The following is a 12969-nucleotide window of genomic DNA, read 5'->3' on the forward strand; positions in this document are numbered from 1 at the left end:
GGCATGATGACACCTTGCTGTCCCCAGTCCGCCTGGCCTTGCTGCTATTCCAGTTTCAACTGTTCTGCCTGCGGCTACGAAACCCCTACCTGTCCCAGACCTGCTGTTTTCAACTCTTAATGATCGGCTATGAAAAGCCAACTGAGAGACCTGAGCCCTAGGACCATACGTCGGGACTACCGGCCGTGGTGACTCCTTGCTGTCCCCAGTCCGCCTGGCCTTGCTGCTATTCCAGTTTAAACTGTTCTGCCTGCGGTTATGGAACCCCTACCTGTCCCAGACCTGCTGTTTTCAACTCTTAATGATCGGCTATGAAAAGCCAACTGAGATTTATTCCTGATTATTATTTGACCATGCTTGTCACTTATGAACATTTTTGAACATCTTGGCATGGTTCTGTTATAATCTCCACCCGGCACAGCCAGAAGAGGACTGGCCACCCCTCATAGCCTGGTTCCTCTCTAGGTTTCTTCCTAGGTTTTCGCCTTTCTAGGGAGTTTTTCCTAGCCACCGTGCTTCTACACCTGCATTACTAGCTGTTTGGGGTTTTAGGCTGGGTTTCTGTACAGCACTTCGAGATATTAGCTGATGTAAGAAGGGCTATATAAAATAAAATTGATTGAAATTGATTGAACAGCATTCTTACATAGGTATTCCTCTTGTCCAGATGGGATAGGGCAGTGTGCAGTGTGATGGCGATTGCATCGTCTGTGGATCTATTGGGGCGGTAAGCAAATTTAAGTGGGTCTAGGGTGACAGGTAAGGTAGAGGTGATATGATCCTTGACTAGTCTCTCAAAGCACTTCATGATGACAGAGGTGAGTGCTACAAGGCAATGATCATTTAGTTCAGTTACCTTTGCTTTCTTGGGTACAGGAACAATGGTGGCCATCTTGAAGCATGTGGGGACAGCAGACTGGGATAGGGAGAAATTGAATATGTCCGTAAACACACCAGCCAGCTGGTCTGCACATGCTCTGAGGACGTGGCTAGGGATGCTGTCTGGGCCGGCAGCCTTGCGGGGGTTAACATGCTTAAATGTCTTACTCACGTCGGCCACGGAGAAGGAGAGCCCACAGTCCTTTGTAGTGGGCCACGTCGGTGGCAGTGTGTTATCCTCAAAGCGGGCGAAGAAGGTGTTTAGCTTGTCCGGAAGCGAGACGTCAGTGTCGGCGACGTGGCTGGTTTTCCTTTTGTAGTCCATGATTGTATGTAGACCCTGCCACATACGTCTCGTGTTTGAGCCTTTGAATTGCGACTCCACTTTGTCTCTATACTGATTTTTTACCAGTTTAAATGCCTTTCGGAGTGAGTAGCTGTAATTTCCTTTAGGAGTTTAGCAGATGTTATTCCGGGTGTAGTTATGTATATATATTGTTGGGGTTCCCCTTTCCCATTTTGTATAATAAAGTGTAATGAATCTATATTATAATTCAGTTGGGGGCGGTAATGCAACATGTTGGATGCCAACTACCGTTAAACATCACCAAAGAAGAATCCCTATTGTTGACCAATCACCCACAAGGGGCATAGACTTCGGCTGCCTACTTCAGCTTGCCTCCAGAGAAAATATGGTGTACACAAACAACCGAAAAAACCCTTGCCGAAAACCAAAACGTCACAAAATGTTGTCATAATATCATCACGTACTGTTCAGAACTGTTTCGGCTGGGAAGCATGCGGACGCCTTAAGTTAATTTAACTCATGGCTGTTTGCAACAAAGCCTGTTGTGAACAGCGTGTACATTTCTTTGTAGGCTACTGCATATTTATAACGGGTTTGTGTGTGTGTGTGTGCGTGCGAGAGAGAGAGAGAGAGAGAGAGAGAGAGAGAGAGAGAGAGAGAGAGAGAGAGAGAGAGAGAGAGAGAGAGAGAGAGAGGGGTGTTGTAACTAAATGAGTAAAGACAAGATTGTGGCTAATAAAACTGAGCACAAAAAATGTACCGTTTCGGGACCATGGACAGCTATGCGAGCCATTGCAGAGAAAAGCGCTCACCTTGATCCAGCACAGGCAGGTGGAAAGCAGCACTGTTTTGCTTAGTGGGCTAGTTCGTAAGCCGACATTAGCAGGAGCAGGCCTGCAAGCCAAGGGCGAGAGAATGCCATGTTCCTAATTTGATATTGTTCCCATTCCCCGTTCGCCAAGTTTAGAATTGCAAACTAATAGAAAATAGTCATCGTCAGATATATTTTAATATCTCGTGCTTTTTCTCTCCTCTACCCCCAATTTCATTGCAGGAAAACATAGTTTGGAAAGCAAATGGCTATTGCTCTAAAGAGAAGACAATTAAATCTGTCTTTTAGTTCTCAACTTGAGCCCTGTGGCTTCAGGCTACTCGGCCTGAGAGAGTGGGAAATGTGGGGACCTGGTGTCCAAGTAGGCACATGTAAGACATTTAACTTGTTTAGTATAGTCTGTTTGTAATTCCACTCACTAGTTGTAGCTGTATAGTCTGTTTGTTTGTGTTGTTGGTCTTGGCTAGCTTAATGTTCCGGTTGGTAGCTAGCTAGCACTCACTCACGTGGCTGCTAGCACCATCATGAAAAGCGGCATGAGGGAAGCCTTACAATATTACATTTGTGACTCCTTTCAGGTAACTATGCGTATGTCGTACGTCACTACTTCACATGAGAGGCATTTGAACGTAAACATCGTTTTTTTAATCAAAATGCGTTTTTTGACAGAAATGCCTTCTGGAACGTGAACTTTCATGTGCCTTAATAACAAACTTGTACGCCATCTGTAAATACAAATAAAATTGTTAAAATTAAGTGCCTAGTTGGTTTAGCCAAGGAAAACGACAGGAACCTTCCCGCTAGCCATGATTGGCTGAGGTAATGGATGGGCTGAACATGCCCAGAGATTAGTTTCGGATTGGTCTGCCATGTAGCTCGCTTCTGTCTATAACATGAGCTGCTCAGTATGTGTAGGTAATCCTGTCTAATTCTTTTTTGGTGAGGGAGGCCTGCTCTCTCCTTTCCCTGATGTTCAGTTCATTTCATCCCGATCTCCTCTGCATTATTGTAGCCATCTGTTGCAGCCTGTCAACTATGCCTCTGCCTATCCCTGTTCTCTCCTCTCCGCACAGGCTACACAAACGCCCCACACCGCGTGGCTGCTGCCTCTCTAACCTGGTTGTCCCTGCACGCACCCCACACCTGGAGTTCCAGGTCTCAGGCAGCCTCTGGAACTGCCGTTCTGCTGCCAACAAAGCTGACTTCATCCCAGCCTATGCTAATCTCCAGTCCCTCGACTTCCTGGCGCTGACGGAAACATGGATTACCACTGAAAACACTGCTACTCCTACTGCTCTCTCCTCATCTGACCATGTGTTCTCGCATACCCCGAGAGCATCTGGTCAGAGGGGTGGTGGCACAGGAATCCTCATCTCTCCCAAGTGGACATTCTCAATTTTTCCCCTAACCCATCTGTCTATCTCCTCATTTGAATTCCATGCTGTCACAGTCACTAGCCCATTTAAGCTTAATATCCTTGTCATCTATCGCCCTCCAGGTTCCCTTGGAGAGTTCATCAATGAGCTTGACGCCTTGATAAGTTCCTTTCCTGAGGATGGCTCACCCCTCACAGTTTTGGGGGATTTCAACCTCCCTATGTCCACATTTGACTCATTTCTCTCTGCCTCCTTCTTTCCACTTCTCTCCTCTTTTGACCTCACCCTCTCACCGTCCCCCCCTACTCACAAGGCAGGCAATACGCTTGACCTCATCTTTACTAGATGCTGCTCTTCTACTAATCTCACTGCAACTCCCCTCCATGTCTCCGACCACTACTTTGTTTCCTTTTCTCTCTCGCTCTCCTCCCACACTACTCACTCTGCCCCTACACAGATGGTAATGCGCCGCCGCAACCTTCGCTCTCTCTCTCCCACTACTCTCTCCTCTTCCATCCTATCATCTCTTCCCTCTGCTCAATCCTTCTCCCTCCAATCTCCTGATTCTGCCTCCTCAACCCTCCTCTCCTCCCTTTCTGCATCCTTTGACTCTCTGTGTCCCCTATCCTCCCGGCCGGCTCGGTCCTCCCCTCCAGCTCCGTGGCTTGATGACTCATTGCGAGCTCACAGAACAGAGCTCCGGGCAGCGGAGCGGAAATGGAAGAAAACTAAACTCCCTGCCGACCTGGCATCTTTTCACTCCCTCCTCTCTACATTTTCTTCATCTGTTTCTGCTGCTAAGGCCACTTTCTACCACTCTAAATTCCAAGCATCTGCCTCTAACCCTAGGAAGCTCTTTGCCACATTTTCCTCCCTCCTAAATCCTCCCCCCCCCGCCCCCCCCTCCTCTCTCTCTGTGGATGACTTCGTCAACCACTTTGAAAAGAAGGTTGACGACATTCGATCCTCGTTTGTTAAGTCTAATGACACTGCTGGTCCTACTCACACTGCCCTACCCTATGCTTTGACTTCTTTCTCCCCTCTCTATCCAGATAAAATCCTGCGACTTGTGACTGCAGGCCGCCCAACAACCTGCCCGCTTGACCCCATCCCCTCCTCTCTTCTCCAGACCATCTCCGGTGACCTTCTCCCCTACCTCACCTCGCTGATCAACTCATCCTTGACCGCTGGCCATGTCCCTTCCGTCTTCAAGAGAGCGAGAGTTGCTCCCCTTCTCAAGAAACCAACACTCGATCCCACTGATGTCAACAACTACAGACCAGTATCCCTTCTTTCTTTTCTTTCCAAAACTATTGAGCTTGCCGTCTTTAGCCAACTCTCTTGCTATCTCTCTCAGAATGACCTTCTTGATCCAAACCAGTCAGGTTTCAGGACTGGTCATTCAACTGAGACTGCTCTTCTCTGTGTCACGGAGGCTCTCCGCACTGCTAAAGCTAACTCTCTCTCCTCTGCTCTTGTCCTTCTAGACCTGTCTGCTGCCTTTGATACTGTGAACCATCAGATCCTCCTCTCCACCCTCTCCGAGCTGGGCATCTCCGGCGCGGCTCACTCCTGGATTGCGTCCTACCTGACCGGTCGCGCCTACCAAGTGGCGTGGCGAGAAGCTGTCTCCGCACCACGTGCTCTCACCACTGGTGTCCCCCAGGGCTCAGTTCTAGGCCCTCTCCTTTTCTCCCTATACACCAAGTCACTTGGCTCTGTCATATCCTCACATGGCCTCTCCTATCATTGCTACGCTGACGATACACAACTAATCTTCTCCTTTCCCCCTTCTGATAACCAGGTGGCGAATCGCATCTCTGCATGTCTGGCAGACATATCAGTATGGATGACGGATCACCACCTCAAGCTGAACCCTGGCAAGACGGAGCTGCTCTTCCTCCCGGGGAAGGACTGCCCGTTCCATGATCTCGCCATCACGGTTGACAACTCCGCTGTGTCCTCCTCCCTGAGTGCGAAGAGCCTAGGCATGACCATGGACAACACCCTGTCGTTCTCCGCCAACATCAAGGCGGTGACCCGCTCCTGCAGGTTCATGCTCTACAACATTCGGAGAGTACGACCCTGCCTTACACAGGAAGCGGCACAGGTCCTAATCCAGGCACTTGTCATCTCCCGTCTGGACTACTGCAACTCGCTGTTGGCTGGCCTCCCTGCCTGTGCCATTAAACCCCTACAACTCATCCAGAATGCCGCAGCCCGTCTGGTGTTCAACCTTCCCAAGTTCTCTCACGTCACCCCCCTCCTCCGCACACTCCACTGGCTTCCAGTTGAAGCTCGCATCCGCTACAAGACCATGGTGCTTGCCTATGGAGCAGTGAGGGGAACGGCACCTCTGTACCTTCGGGCTCTGATCAGTCCCTACACCCAAACGAGGGCATTGCGTTCATCCACCTCTGGCCTGCTGGCTCCCCTTCCTCTGCGGAAGCATAGTTCCCGCTCAGCCCAGTCAAAACTGTTCGCTGCTCTGGCACCCCAATGGTGGAACAAGCTCCCTCACGACGCCAGGACAGCGGAGTCACTCACCACCTTCCGGAGGCATTTGAAACCCCACCTCTTTAAGGAATACCTGGGATAGGATAAAGTAATCCTTCTACCCCCCCCAAAATTGTAAAGTGGTTATCCCACTGGCTATAGGGTGAACGCACCAATTGGTGAGTCGCTCTGGATAAGAGCGTCTGCTAAATGACGTAAATGTGCCCTTGAGCAAGGCACTTAACCCTAATTGCTCCTGTAAGTCGCTCTGGATAAGAGCGTCTGCTAAATGACTAAAATGTAATGTAAATGTAATTCTTTCTTTTTTTGAAAGATATCACGAATAACTGCAAAAGTGTTGCTAATGCTCTCCACTTTCTGAAGGACCGAGTTTTGAAATCAGTGCCCGGTGGAAGCAGAGTATAATAGCTAAGGAGATGGAGAAAATTCAGGCGTTTGATTGCAAATACGCAGAGGGAGTCAAAAAGAGAACACACAGAAGGATGTTGTATAAAACACCTGTCTCCGGATTACATCTTCAAACTAAGGGCAACCATCCGTGACAGAGAGGGAGAAGCGTTCATCCATGTATACGGGTAAGAGTCTAGCTAGCTACATTTGTAGATATTATACGTTTCTAATTTTGTCAGAAAGTCGTTTTCATTGCAAGTTAAAGCATACTGTTAGCTAGCTAGCTAACGTTAGCTGGCTGGCTGGCTCGCTAGCTAGCTAACGTTATGTGTATGATCTGTGTAGTAATATTATTCGCATCTCAGAGACATTTACATTGCTAGTTATAGCCTAATGTTAGCTAGCTAGCTAACATTGAACCTAGTTGGTTAGCTTTAACTACCTGTAGATTCATGCAGGGTAGTAATGTTATGAGTTGTAATTATGGTTCATTGTTTAGCTAGCTAGCTACCTACATGTCTAAACAAAAAGACTCCACTATGCCAGTAACCATTTCACTGTACCGTTTACACCTTCTGTATCCTGTGCATGTGACAAATAAACTTAGATTTGATTTGATATAGTGTTTTGGACAAGAAGAATATAGATTTAAGTTGTCCGAATGGACAAGTAAAAAAAAAAAGCACAATAAAACTACATTGGAATAATATTCTAATCTATTTATCATGAACATACATTTAAAAAAACCATACATGTCAAAGTGTATGTGATATGCATATTGGCTACAGCCTCATGTCCAAATCGATGCTGACATGAGGGAGGCGCCAGAACATTTTGCCAAACTTTAATGAGACTTTTAAGTACATAAATATAGGCTAAATGCCAGTCATGTTTGACAAATATAATGAAGGGTAATTAACATCTAAAGCACATGTCAAACTCATTCCACGGAGGGCAGAGTGTCTGCGGCTTTTTGCTCCTCCCTTCTACTTGATTGATAAATTAAGGTCACTGATTAATTAGTAAGGTACTCCCCTCACCTGGTTGTCTAGGTCTTAATTGAAAGGAAAAACCAAAAACCTGCAGAAACTAGGCCCTCCACGGAATGAGTTTGACACCCCTGGTCTAAAGGCTTGATTCTGTCTACATAGGTTACTTGGTTTGTTCAGATCAAATGGTCACACCGCACATCACCCACCTTGAATCTGAGCGGAGGCGTCAGCATTTTGAAACTATTTAACCAATTAACTTAATTGTTTAAAACCTGGACGTTTTATGTCATTTATGTCATTCCTTTTTTGGGTCTGTTGTCACCTCCTTCTTTGGCCATAGATGGCTATTACCAGCTCATTGCCCTCTACTGTCCTGGGGTAATATCGCTGCTTTCCCCCTTTCTTTCCGTTTTTATTTTAAGGGAGTATTCGAGCACACTCGTTCGGTTCACCTAGCCGAGTTCTGCTAGGCACCAGCCAACCCTATGTATTCGGGCGGTTTAAGTGTTTACTGCTGTTCGTTCACAGGTCCTGCTGCACTGGCAAGTCCATTTCTGGCAAGTGCGCAACTCTTTGGCTACATAATCACAGAAACACCTCATCCTCAGGGTACCACAACTACTGCTGGGAGACTACAAATTATTTATTTCACACTATTGTCAAATAACTGATCTTATGTACAGTGAGGGAAAAAAAGTATTTGATCCCCTGCTGATTTTGTACGTTTGCCCACTGACAAAGAAATGATCAGTCTATAATTTTAATGGTAGGTTTATTTGAACAGTGACAGACAGAATAACAACAACAAAATCCAGAAAGACGCATGTCAAAAATGTTATAAATTGATTTGCATTTTAATGAGGGAAATAAGTATTTGACCCCCTCTTAATCAGAAAGATATCTGGCTCCCAGGTGTCTTTTATACAGGTAACGAGCTGAGATTAGGAGCACACTCTTAAAGGGAGTGCTCCTAATCTCAGCTTGTTACCTGTATAAAAGACACCTGTCCACAGAAGCAATCAATCAATCAGATTCCAAACTCTCCACCATGGCCAAGACCAAAGAGCTCTCCAAGGATGTCAGGGACAAGATTGTAGACCTACACAAGGCTGGAATGGGCTACAAGACCATCGCTAAGCAGCTTGGTGAGAAGGTGACAACAGTTGGTGCGATTATTTGCAAATGGAAGAAACACAAAAGAACTGTCAATCTCCCTCGGCCTGGGGCTCCATGCAATATCTCACCTCGTGGAGTTGCAATGATCATGAGAACGGTGAGGAATCAGCCCAGAACTACACGGGAGGATCTTGTCAATGATCTCAAGGCAGCTGGGACCATAGTCACCAAGAAAACAATTGGTAACACACTACGCCGTGAAGGACTGAAATCCTGCTGCTCAAGAAAGCACATATAAAGGGCCGTCTGAAGTTTGCCAATTAACATCTGAATGATTCAGAGGAGAACTGGGTGAAAGTGTTGTGGTCAGATGAGACCAAAATTGAGCTCTTTGGCATCAACTCAACTCGCCATTTTTGGAGGAGGAGGAATGCTGCCTATGACCCCAAGAACACCATCCCCCCACCGTCAAACATGGAGGTGGAAACATTATGCTTTGGGGGTGTTTTTCTGCTAAGGGGACAGGACAACTTCACTGCATCAAAGGGAAGATGGAAGGGGCCATGTACCATCAAATCTTGGGTGAGAACCTCCTTCCCTCAGCCAGGGCATTGAAAATGACAATGACCCAAAACACACGGCCAAGGCAACAAAGGAGTGGCTCAAGAAGAAGCACATTAAGGTCCTGGGGTGGCCTAGCCAGTCTCCAGACCTTAATCCCATAGAAAATATGTGGAGGGAGCTGAAGGTTGGAGTTGCCAAACGTCAGCCTCGAAACCTTAATGACTTGGAGAAGATCTGCAAAGAGGAGTGGGACAAAATCCCTCCTGAGATGTGTGCAAACCTGGTGGCCAACTACAAGAAACGTCTGACCTCTGTGATTACCAACAAGGGTTTTGCCACCAAGTACTAAGTCATATTTTGCAGAGGGGTGAAATACTTATTTCCCTCATTAAAATGCAAATCAATTCATAACATTTTTGACATGCGTTTTTCTGGATGTTTTTGTTGTTATTCTGTCTCTCGCTGTTCAAATAAACCTACCATTACAATTATAGACTGATCATGTCTTTGTCAGCGGGCAAACGTACAAAATCAGCAGGGGATCAAATACTTTTTTCCCTCACTGTAGTTGGCAGTGAAATGGCAATGACTTGATTAACTGTAATGGCAATAATTTAGTTGTTTGTGTTTCCTCACTGCAATGCACTGATCACAACACTATTGTATTATTGTATATTAGTGGTTTCTGTAAAAATGTAGGTTTGTACAATAGAACCTGACCTTTAGTCACACCCAGGATAAGAACACTGTGGAGAAACAATATCAGACACACTGACAATATTTGTGTTGCCTCAATTAATACAAAAAAACATAAAGTAGCTTTGAAAATCTATTTTGAGTGCTGCCCCTCTACTTATGAATCTGATATTCTTATTTTGGTCAACACACCAGTTCTGAGCTTTCTAGAACCTTTTCCGATAGAGATCATATTCACAAGTTGAACTCTCACATATTTTGATTGTCCACATAGTGCTCTCAGATCATGGTTTTCAGTCTCAAAAATGTTAATGGACAATCAATGACATAATACACTTAGCTTGAGTATGATATTCTTTGTCCTCTATCCCAGTCCCTAATTGAACCTTAAGCCGTACCCCTTATACCCCTTTGGAGATACGGGAGGACTGGTTTTTAACCGTGTGCTGCGGCACACTGGTGTGCCTTGAGGAACTCTCAACTCTTTTCCTAATAATAATAATATGCCATTTAGCAGACGATTTTATCCAAAGCGACTTACGGTCATGTGCGCATACATTTTTACGTATGGGTGGTCCCGGGGATCGAACCCACTACCCTGGCGTTACAAGCACCGTGCTCTACCAGCTGAGCTACAGAGGATCACTTCCGTAGCTGTATACCAAGGGTGGCAGGTAGCCTAGCGGTTAGGGCGTTGGGTCAGTAACCGAAAGGTCACTCGAATCCCCGAGCAGACAAGGTGAAAAGTCTGTCGATGTGCCCTTGAGCAAGACACTTAACCCTAATTTGGTCCAGTAGCACAGTACTACTATGGCTGACCCTGTAAAACAAAGCATTTCACTGCACCTATCCGGTGAATGTGACAATAAAAACATGTTTTTCCATTAATTATCGCAGTAAAACCAGATCTTGAAAGATGGCAGCTACGGTGAACGTGAGTAGATTACATTGGAAATAACGGTCGGCCATCTTGGACGCTGTCGCCAGTTATTTTATAGCTCAATGACCTCACTAATGGTGCTTTCAAGACAACTGGGACCTCGGGAAAAACTAGGTAAAATCACGATGTCAGTGATCTTCAGGTCTGTAAATCAGAGCTCTAGAAAGATGCCAGTTTCCGACTTGGAATTCCGAGTTGGACGACTGTTCTAAACCATTTTTCTCAGTCTGAGCTTGTTTTTTCCTGAGACAGAGATTTCCGGAGTTCCCAGTTGTTCTTAATGCGGCAACAGTCACACACAGTTTCTGCGCATGTGCACGGGTTAGCTTCACGCCGTTACACTGTAGTAGCAACGGGACCAACACAGCAGAGAAGTTTAGCCTCGCGCTTCAACGCACGTAGTCGTTGCGGAAATTGACCCAATATGCTGTTTCCTATGTGCGTCTACTTCATATCGCTGGGTCTACCTTAAACTAGCTAACTAACTAGCTAGCTAAATTAATCTAGCTAGCTAGCTGGCAATACACTTGCCCTGGCTGGCTGTCATGATCAAACCAGCACACTTTGGGATCAATAAAAAAAGACACAAACCAAAACTGAATCATCTCACCTTATCCTTTTTGGAGTAGTCCTTGTTTCTTTTTTCTGATTGACTCTATTGTGTTATGTTGTATTTGAACACCAACATGTGTTTGCTATGCTAGCTCCCTCCTCCAGTCAGTCATTTGAATCGAGGTGACGACAAACATCGTTGCTTAGCAACTATCATAATTTTAACCCCCTCCGCACATGGAGATGTCATGACCCATGACGCAATTTTAGCGGCAAAAACTATGAGGTGCCAAATTGAGGGGGACATATGATTGTTATCACGTACTACAACATCTATAAAAGCTACCTTGTAATACTTTTTTTGCCCAACAAACGCAGTGTATGAGATAAAGGATGAGTTCTGTTGAAACAAACTTCATAAATGTATATTGTGAGTTTTATATAAGGGTGAACCATTGGGCGCGTTTGAGTGGTAGGGCAAAAGCATAGGGCTAAAGCAAAAACAGTACAGAATGAAGATAGGCATGAACAGCTTGTCTAATAAAAATCCCTGATCACGCTTGTAGGTGATGTCATGGCGAAATTGGCTAGCTAAACCGTAGATATCCTATTACATTACTAGAGTGGCAATGTCATAAACCCTAAAAGTTCCAGAATGGGGTGAAAATGGCAGATATATTGGTCACTGAGAAATCCAAACCAGTCTAATTGGAATGAATGGCAGTAGAGGCATAATCCTGATTTTACTTATGCAGGAAAATAAAAGTAAGGCATGTGATATATCAGAAATGGTGTAATACCTAAATTATTGTCATAGAATTATAAATACAATTTATACAGGTTTTATACAAATGTTATGTAATATATATGTAAAAAGACCATAAATGTCTCAATGTTTGTTTTCTTGTAAAGCTGTGAGTGCTATTATATGATACAATATCAGAACTTGTTGCATTTACAACTTGTCTAAGTCCTAACATCAACTGATTTCAGCCAGTGTATGGCTGTGGATTGACTGCATTGTTTGAATAGAATGTAGGCATATTGGCATTTAAATAGAAAATATTTATGGCATCATTCCTCTAAAACTGTCTGGTTAGTTAGCTAACAAACATACAGTGCAGATAAATTCTTCAAATTCATTATTTTATACAATATCTTATCACAGCACTGGCAAACCATGGACCAACTCCCTAACCAAAATGGCTGCCCTTGATCACATCATAAGAAGGTTCATGGCCTTTCTAGTATTCTAATTCCTAATTCTATGCGCTAAACTCATGTGCTGAATCACGTCATTGAGTCTAACGGTCATCTCGAGCCGAACTGCGCATGTGCAGGCTGTCAAATCAACTTCGATATAAAGTTGTTTTTGATGAAAATGTGTCAGTTTGTCACTTTCACGAGGTTGGAGTAATATGTTCAACTACTTAAGACATTGGCTCAAATGTAGGTTGTGCCTTTAGATTTCGAGAAAATTAACAAGTAAGGAAGAATTTTTCACTTCTCTCATTGACTTCTCAAACCCCAAACCTCGGCCTGGTCTGCTTGGTCTGTTTCGCAAGTGTTCCCAGTAGTCTCGCGATGTTGCGCTTCGAGTTAGAAACTCTGTGGCTAAAGCAACCAACTGTAGAAGAAGTCGAGGAGTTAAGTCGGGGGAGGTGCATCTGCAACAGCCGAAAGTCGGACACTAAAAGTGGTTTCCCAACAGCAAAGCTCAGATCAACATGTCAGTGTTGCAATTGTTTATAAAAGCATATCTATATAATTTCAAAATAAACATGTCTCCAACCCCCACATCACACACT

The 12969-nt window shown here is 45.0% G+C and overlaps 1 protein-coding gene across 1 annotated transcript in view; it reads right to left on the reverse strand.

Annotated features, from left to right (window-relative positions):
- Positions 1-11346, reverse strand: part of LOC311137183 (uncharacterized protein) — a 58699-nt gene extending 47353 nt beyond the window's left edge. The window contains exon 1 of the mRNA XM_084171539.1: positions 11220-11346. The gene's annotated coding sequence lies outside the window, so the exon portion shown is untranslated. The remainder of the gene's footprint in view (positions 1-11219) is intronic.
- Between the last annotated feature and the right edge of the window lie 1623 nt (positions 11347-12969).

Source organism: Coregonus lavaretus, assembly GCF_964263955.1.
Source record: "Coregonus lavaretus genome assembly, chromosome: 1".
Taxonomy (NCBI): domain Eukaryota; kingdom Metazoa; phylum Chordata; class Actinopteri; order Salmoniformes; family Salmonidae; genus Coregonus; species Coregonus lavaretus.